This window comes from Trachurus japonicus, chromosome 22 (assembly GCF_045865225.1).
Source record: "Trachurus japonicus isolate A0001 chromosome 22, Traja_1.0".
NCBI classification, from domain to species: Eukaryota; Metazoa; Chordata; class Actinopteri; order Carangiformes; family Carangidae; genus Trachurus; species Trachurus japonicus.
In genome coordinates, this window is record NC_140928.1 from 28,069,944 (window position 1) to 28,079,157 (window position 9,214).

Consider the following 9,214-nt stretch of genomic DNA (forward strand, 5'->3'; position numbering starts at 1 on the left):
AAAAGGAGAGAACATGAAGCATAAAGGAGAACATAAGGTGAATTTAGCCTTTGTAATCTGACTCAGGGAATAATTATTCCTAATGTATTTAAAGTGCTCGGTGGTAGTAACAAGAGTTTGAGTCATGACTCAGACACACTGTCGGACACACACAGGGCTCCATAACAAGAAAATATCTGGCCATTGACTTGAGCTGGTCTCCAGTTTCACGCATGTAAAGCTGCTCCCGTCTGTGGCCTCACGCTCATATTGGTCAGTCAGCAGTGACATCCTAATGCCCCGACTAGTGTTTCACAAAGGAAGGGAGCCGTCGCCTATGTAAACTCCCCCCACACCGGCCCTGCCCTCTGAGTCTGCAGCTCACTCTGACACATCCCAGAGTCAAGTGCTTCCTGTCTGGACCGTCGTCTGAAGCAGGAGATGTGGAGGAAGGTCAACTAACACCAGCTGAAATGCTTCTTTGTAAAAGGTTACGCTGCTACCCGAAGACAAAGGAGCAGTGAGCGTGTGTGTAACCTCTTTGTTTTGTTTTTTAAATAATGAGTACTCATGTCAGCTTGTATTAAAGGAATAGTTCACCAAAAGATGAAATGCAGTCATTGTTGACCCACCTTCATGCTGATGAATACTCCGGAGTAGTTTTTTATTCCTCAAAGTGCATCTGGAGACCCGGGAGTCCAACAAAAACTTTATATGAGAGTAATAGCGCCCGACACAAAAACGTCCATAAAACTACACAAAAACCATTTAATATTCCTCCATGCTCCTCGTCCGCTGCAATCCAAGTGTCCTGAAGGGATACAGTCCAGAGTTTACTCAAAAACAACGTCATTTAGGCAAGTCTGGTCACGTCCACGTGCATCATGCGAGAGCGCGCACCAGGCAAATTCAATACAGGACTGTTTAGGCTGTAAAAATGCCCTACTGTAAATGACGTCATTTCGAGTAAACTCTGGACTATTGGAGCGGACAAGGAGCATGGAGGAATATTACAGGGTTTTTGTGTAGCTTTATGGACGTTTGTGTCAGGCGCTATTACTCTCATATAAAGATGCATGAATAAAAAACTACTCCGGAGTATTCATCAGCATGAGGGTGAGTCAACAATGAATTTCATTTTTTGGTTAACTATTCCTTTAAATATGACTGAAAAGAGTTCAGAAACACATGAGAATGTCAATATTTTAAGGTTATTGTCAGGTAAAGTTGGATAATCAACAGTCTACAGTGATGTGTGTGTGTTTATAACTTTTTACCACCCACAGTTGCAGGAGGGATTCCTGGCACAACTTTACCTACTTTCAATGTGCATGGAGAATAGAAACTGTCCTGAATGGACAAAACTTGAGCCACTATTGTTTATACCATAGTGAGTGGTATAAATCCACCAAATGTGCCTGAGCAAGGCAGCACCAGGTGCTCGGCAGTGGAAAGTTAGATAATGATGTCTAGCATGTATAATGTTGTGCTAATGCTTCAGTTAGTTTGCTGCTAACATTTGCTTAATTATCTCCAGTGTCAATACCCAAAGGTCATTAAGCTTCATCCATCTGACACAATGGACATTTGAATCAACATCATGGAAACATCCATCAGCAACATCAGCATACCTAGAGCCAAGCCAGTATCTTCGAGAAAAAAAAAAAACATGTTTTAAACTTAGTCCAACAATGTGGGAACGAGGTAAATCTCACCTCACCAGTACATGAATAAACCACCTGGAATACATATTAATACTCAAAAGAAGGCTTTCCTACTGCATCGTCAACATCGATATGATGGTCAGACATACATAAATTCATGAACACATACATACATATATTGTACATAATACATAAACCAATGTAGTTAATGGGCTATGTGAGCCAAAAACATGAACACTGTGGGTCTTTGCAGACTCTCCATTGACCTGTGAGTGCATCTTCGTGTTTGTATATTAACAATGATGTTTTTATATATTTTGCACCTTGAGAAATGCACAGTTTAACTTGCACAAAAGAGATCTTTACCAAAGTGAATCAACCTCTTTTCATAGCTTCAACTCATCACATACAGTACAGTACAGTACAGAGGGTGAGTGGGTGTTCTGGATGTATGTGTTTTGTCATTCTGAACAGATTTTAAGAAGGATAAGAGGGGGGAAAAGAGATATTTAACAAAACTATCCTTCCTTGACACCCATTCCTCCACAGATACGAGCAACACCCAAGTAGATGATATCTCTGAGTGTAGGACTTACTTCTCAACATATGCAGTACTCCAGCAGCTGGGGTGTATAGTCAAAGGGCATCAATGCAAACTAAAGACCAACTCAATGACAACGGGGAGCAGCGATTAAATTCATCAGGGGAATGCCTCCCTCCGATGCACGGCAATCGGAGGTGAAGAAGCACATGAGCGTTCCCTGCAGCTGCGCTCCTTTCACGATAAAGCGTTCTACCGAGTTACAGCAGATCAAACGCATCTGACGGCCTGTGTGTCGGCTCCTCCTAGCTTCTGTTTTGAATTTATTTGTTTATGTGCTCTGTGTTCCAGCCCATTCTGCTGGTGAAGGTGAGTGAGTGAAGCCATAAGGGACATTCCACTGGAACGCAACCAACTGGTAGTGTTTCTCTCTCCGCACAGCAGACTTGGAGATGAAAGTTGCGTGGAGACACCAGAGGGTTTTGCGGCTAAAACCCAGACTTATTTTCCACACAATTGTTTTGGAACTACAACTGCCTTCCATCCAAGCTATTCTATGCGAAGCAGAACCGAATAGGAATTGATCCCTTTTTCTATTATTGCTGTGTGGAGTCAAATAAAACACTCCACACCTCTCTCGCATAATTTCCCTCGCAAAACAAGAACTTTCTAAAAATTCCCTGGGAGCCTTCTGTGCATGTCAGGCGTCTCCCCAAGGTAAAAGTGGCCTACTTCTCAGTGCATCCTCAGCATCCATCTGCCAAACCTGTAAATTATCTCATCTGTCAAAGCAGGTCTATCAATTTCGCTGAGCAGACTCGACAGAAGGCATTAACCCTCCAATGTGGTTTTGGCATCGAGCACTGACAGACAATAATAGCTCGTGATATCCACACATCTGACGAACACAGTCGACATCGACATTGATCTCTTGGTTGGAATAACATCACTGTCTAGTTGGAAGCCACAGTGAACCGCGTTGACGCAGACAAACAAAAGGCACTACATTTCCCACAATGCAACTCAAAGTATTTCCCATTCGACCCTTAAGACCAAGCCAATCGTCATTATCATGTTCCTGAAGACATCAGAGCTATTTTCTAAAACTTGAGCTGTGTCTCAATTTGAATACTTGAGTACACTGCCATGTAGTATACTGTGTACACTATGTACTTACTCTTTAGTGTGTGAATTTCAACAGTTAGTGTTATCTCAGATCGAATACCGTCTACTAACGATCACAACGGTTGCCAACTTCTTCTTCTTTTTTGGACCACTACTGTCGCCCGTCAACATCTACCAGGTTGTTTTGTTTGTAGTTTCAATTAGCGACAATTAATTCCTTACTTGTACTTTTTTTTTTGCTTGTGTGGGCCACCTGTCTAACCCTAATGTTATGTTCCGGTCGAATTTGACCGGTTTAAAAGTTTTATCTCTGAAAAATGTAGTTAATGTGATCAGACTGTCCTAAGATTCCATGACTTTGTCTACAAAGAGGAAATAAACAAAATAAATTATACACACAACTTGTGCTTTTTATTCAACTTTTGTACACTCTTCAATAATGACCGGCCATTACAAATGTATGGGAAACTACAGTTACAGTGGTGTAAAAAACTGGGCTCAAGGCCATCCTCATTTGTCAGATGCCATTAGCTCAGATGAATGAGGCATACAGGCCATAAATAACAGATTAGAAATTAAAAACCTGTAGTCTAATGTTCACAAGAGCTTAAAGCTTTTTATTAGCAAAAATCAAAATTATGTCTTTCATAAATACGTATTTCACTGAAGTCAAATCACAGCCGCATACAAATGAAAACTTTCTGGTACCTTAGAATGAGTTGTTACAAGTCGTTTCAAATACATAAGTGTGCGATGCACCGAACCGAGGCGGCCATGTTGCATCACCATTTTTTACGTTGAGTGGCAGCGTGAACGTAGGTAACCATAGAAACTCAGCGGAGCTGTTAAAACTGTCACCACTGTGTAGTGTGAGGAAGGACGGAGGCACTGATGTTGCATTCAGGTGCAGTCAGGCAGACGGCCGTCGGCAAACCAACCGGATGTCATTTTACTCCACGAGAGAAAGACGGTAAAACGTGGGTCAGGTAAACAATACATCACCATGACAACATATTGTCAGGCCTGTATTGTTTTGCCTCGTGCTGGCGGACCACTTGTTTACATAGACGCTTGTTTATCCTGTTACATGCAGCGTCTGTTGTCTGTCTGACGTCTGCCCCATTTCACGTGAATGCAACATCAAGAATACGTTCAGATATGCAACCGCACCGAGATGGGGGGAATTCCTACACATTATACCTTTAAGTTGATTAAGAAAACTATGATGAGTCTTAATAGAGCGGCCATTTTTAACCGGGAACACAAAATTGTTTAAATGAAATGCGAGGTGGAAATGACGCCACTGCATCAGCTGGCTCCTCTTTCTGGTAGAAACTATGGGCTGCCGGTATGTTGATTTACATGATATTCCACTGCGTAGCCAAGACAGCGATCACTGAGGGTGGGAAGTGTCCATCATTCCAACTTCTTGACCGTTATGAGTGCAGCATCCAGGTACTTACGTACAGTGTTTTACCATACTTGTCAATGTGAACACTTACATACTAAAATAGCTTGTGTAAGTATGGAAGTATTGGAACTGAGACACAGCATTGGACAGCTCCTCCAGGGCTGTGGGCATCACACCGCTCAACACCATCCATCCATTAGCTATACCACTTATCTGTGTTGGGTCATGGGGAGCAGACAGATCACCAGTGTATCTGACATCCTCACACACTCTGAAACACTCAGGGTCACACCCAAAGTACATATGTGGAGGCTGGACCATCAGGAACACAGAGAAAAGCCCAGAGTTCAGACCCCAAAGCTTCCTGCTGTGAGGTGACAGTTATAACCACTGCACTTACTGTATGAAACACTGTCTACCCATTTGGATTACATAGAAGAAAAACTTCAGGGTCTTTAAAGCTGCAGTAGAGGTTGGTTTTGCTTGTTTGGTTTGTTGTTTTGTGGCCACTTGGGGGCAGCGCTAACAAGTTATGAACACATAACTAGCATAATCAAGTCTGATATTCATCCTTTTCAAATCTGCCTTTGGTCACAACCGACTTTTAAGGGGAAACGTCCAGGAATCCAGCTGCTAAATGATCAGCCACCTTCACCGACTCATCTCTGACCGTGTCTGTTTGCCGTTTGTTGCTGAGCAGGAAGTGCTCAGTGGGTTTTCAGAGGTTGTGCTCTGGAAGCAGCTGCCAGCTGTGCCACAAGTTAAACAACAAGCTGAAACACGTTATAACGCTGTGTAAAGCTGAGGGGAGCTGTAGATTCAGGTGATGTCGGTCTCTCTGTGGGTTGGAGACTATGAATGAACTCTCTCACACTGATAGACTGCCATTATAAAACATTAATCAAAGCTGCTTTAGGGAAGTGCACAGAGAATAGAATAATCAGACATTTGCTGCATTCTTTTTGTGTTTTGTGTTGGAGACCGATAATGAAAAACACAAACAGATATTTTTTGTGTTTTTCCACACACCCTGCAACTTGGAGAGCTGACAGAAACAAACGACATGGCTACAGCAATGCCTTGTAAGGCTTGGACATACTTTACAGTGAATCATTTCCACTCAGAATCGTTTGGTTTTCCCTGAATAAAACACAGTTGAATCTATTTAGTAAACTACATGGCTTTTCTGTGGTAAAGCCAAATCCTTCACAGTGTGATTTTTTAGAATAACAGCCATGCAAATGCCGATTAAAGCCCCGTTGTGGCATGAGAAACGTCCCCTCCTACTGCAGTTTCATACATGTGTGCGCTGTCCGTGGTGCTGAACCGACCACTAACCACTCCGGGGTTTCTTATGAACAAGTGCCATGGTACCGCTTGTAATCCCACAAGAGGGTGATGGTTACAGTGGGTGCTGCCGTTACACTGCTGCCCACGGAACCTCATGGCGGCCATCGATTCCTTAACCAAACACGCACACACAAACACACAAACACACAAAGTCGGCTACATTTTCTCAGGACGTGATAAAATAATCAGCACATAGGCGATATAATCCTGTCTCTGTCACACACACACACGCACGCACAGCAGTCCACCCATGCAACTTAGTAAAGGGAGTTTAATAAATGTCTTATCCAAACTGTAATCACAAGGGAACATTTTGAAAAGAGTAGGCTAATCTCCCCCCACCCCTCTCTCTTTCACACACTCACACACACAAAAAAACAACACACACATGGGCAGCCAGTCTCACACAAACGCGCACACACCCAGGATTAGTATGCGTCGGACACAACTACCCACCCTTTCAGCTTTCTGGATTTCCGCACAACGCAGGGTCTATCCAGCACATAGAACAGTGAAACAATAAATAAGAAGTAAATAAGAAAAATAAAAAAAACACATAAGTCGCAAGTGGCAAGGTCCACTACACAGGTCACTTTCTGCACCTGTAATTGTGCAGGGGTGTGAGCCATCCCTCATCCCATTAACCCACTGCCTTCCCTTATAGGTAATTCAGATCCACAGCTCGTGGATTCTTGCTGGTCAACCTCAGAGACAGTGTTTGGCTTTTCGGTGCATTAGAATTTGCAATCTGCAGACCAACGGGAGGCGAAGTGGAACCCAAACAACAACCACACATGCATTAGAGAAAAAAAAGCTGCATAATAAACTCCTAACTGCGTGGCAGTCTCAACTCTTGCATGGATCAGCCAGTTCAGGTCGTGTCTTACCTTCAGAGACGGACGAGTATCCATTGCATTGTGTGCGACCACGGGCTGAGTTCAGTATTTCTGCTCCCCGGTTCAAGGCTCCAGCCGCTCCCTTCCCATTCAGCCACTAATTCCAGGGGACGAACTGCAAAAGCAGCTGCCTGCCCAGCCGCATATCGCTTCTTCTCCCGCACTCCTCTCTCTCTCTCTCCTTCCTCTTTTTCTTCTTGACAATCTTTTTTCTTTCCTCCACCAGCAGATTCTCTGAAACCTGCGCTGTTTCTCTGCCGCGAGCCAAGCTGAGGCGACGAGCTTCACAGCATATCTGTAGCTTCCCCCCTTCAAGTAAAAATAACTAGATCGCTGGTGTGTGTGGGCTTCTCTGTGTATTTCCAGGCGGGTTTTTTAGAGATGGAGCAGCCGCTTTCTCCTGTGATCTCCCCGCGGTGCAGTAAGCCTATAGTTACTTGTCAGTGAAAACACAATATGTCCTTGTAATGGGTTCCTTCTTTTTGGCTCCTAAACGCCAATCAAAGACGGATGGGGGGAAAAATTAAAAAAAAATGAAATGGTAGATCCACAGGAAAGTTTCTTTTTTTCCGCTTGTTTCCAGTAATACAGGAGTTCTACGTTGGTCCGGGAGGGAGCGGATAGAGACACTCGGTGCGAAGTCTCTGCGCTAGACTGACTGCAATGGAGCGACGGATAAACCTAGATGGCACAAACTCCGTGGAGTATTACGCAGCCAGCCGGGGGCAGAAGCAGTGGTGGGGGTAGGGTGGGGTGGGATGGGAGGGAAGCTGCCTCCAGGTCAGCCACAACCATACCGCCTGTACGCGAACTGGACACACGGACGTGATCGTAGGGATGGTTCTGCGTAAAGAAAAAAAAAAGAAAGAAAGCCACTTTGGCACGGTCCCTATGTGTGTGTGTGTGTGTGTGTGTGTGTGTGTGCGTGCGTGCGTGCGCGCCGTGTTGTCTGCAGGAGCTTAAGGACCGACCACGGATTAGTATGTGCTTAGGGGTGTTAAGCGTTCACAGCAACAAAGTAGCCTATCAGGGCTGCGGGGCAAACCTCGGTCTTATATTGTTTGTCGGTCCTTTGGAAATGCAGCGTGTTGTTCCCCGCAGGAGGCTCGAGCGCCAGCCGGTTCCGTTCTGCTGCTCCAACTGCTGCTCGCACCGCGCTCGACCTTCAAAATCACCAGGGTTCACTCCCATGGTTGTGACATTTTACAGGGAGGGGACACAGCTTCTAGGCGGAACAAATCACTAACTCACTGATGAAGAGGCAGAAGTTAAACTGAGCCTTAAAAATGTGAATGTAGTGTAACATTTGGCCGAAGAAATAAAGTGTGAAAGTTTACACACATAAAAAACTAAATATATAAGATAAGACATGACACTGATACAGTAGGATTCATCCAGTGTACCTTTAAGTTTGAACTCATTGTGTGTGTAAGCTACATTTTGTTACAGGGAGGGGACACAGCTTTCAGGCAGAACAAATCATTAACTAACTGATGATGATCAAGTAGTTGAATAGATTCTTAAAAATGTAAATAGTGTAAATTATGACCAAAGAAAGTGTGAACGTTTACACACAAAAAAAAAATCTATTAAATTTAAGAAATAAGATAAGATAATGCAATGAAACTGATAGGATCCACTGAGTGTAACTTTAAGTCTGGACTCATTGTGTAAGATACATTTTGTTGCAAATGAGGGTAAAGCTACTGTTGCCTCTACTGTTGTCTTTGAAACGTTAAGACAACTGTGTGGGGAGCTAAAATTGATGAGAAATATAATTTTATAGTTAAATAAATTAAAGAAAAACACAAAGCATTCTGGAGGATGCACATCTCATGACCACTTTCACAGAAAACAAATCAATACACAGCCATTCTGGCCACGGCTACACTATCTGAACAAGCTGATCTGATTTACTCCTCTCAAAGTTACCACACAGAAAGTTATATCACCAAACAGCATGATGACTTCATGTTTATTTCCACATTGTGAGCAAAGCAAGGACAGACGGCTAATTTGAACAAGGACTTTAGCTCTTCAACTGCGGTCTATGCTATGTTGTGACACTGACGATGTATTTGTATTCACAGTCATTTAAAGAACTGTCAGAGTGATGGTGAGGTAAACTTTCAACAATAAAAGTCTTTGGGTTTGTTCTTTGACGTTTGGAGGAGGTGATAAATTGAAATACAGGTGATGTGGGTTAGTAACAGTAAGGTCAGTCCTCAGACTGGTTTTAGTGTAACCC

At 43.5% G+C, this 9,214-nt stretch overlaps 1 protein-coding gene across 1 annotated transcript in view; it reads right to left on the reverse strand.

Moving 5' to 3' along the window:
• Window positions 1-7,632, reverse strand: part of LOC146964205 (leucine-rich repeat and fibronectin type-III domain-containing protein 2-like) — a 182,730-nt gene extending 175,098 nt beyond the window's left edge. Inside the window, exon 1 of the mRNA XM_085767762.1 lies at window positions 6,958-7,632. The gene's annotated coding sequence lies outside the window, so the exon portion shown is untranslated. The remainder of the gene's footprint in view (window positions 1-6,957) is intronic.
• Window positions 7,633-9,214: the final 1,582 nt, after the last annotated feature.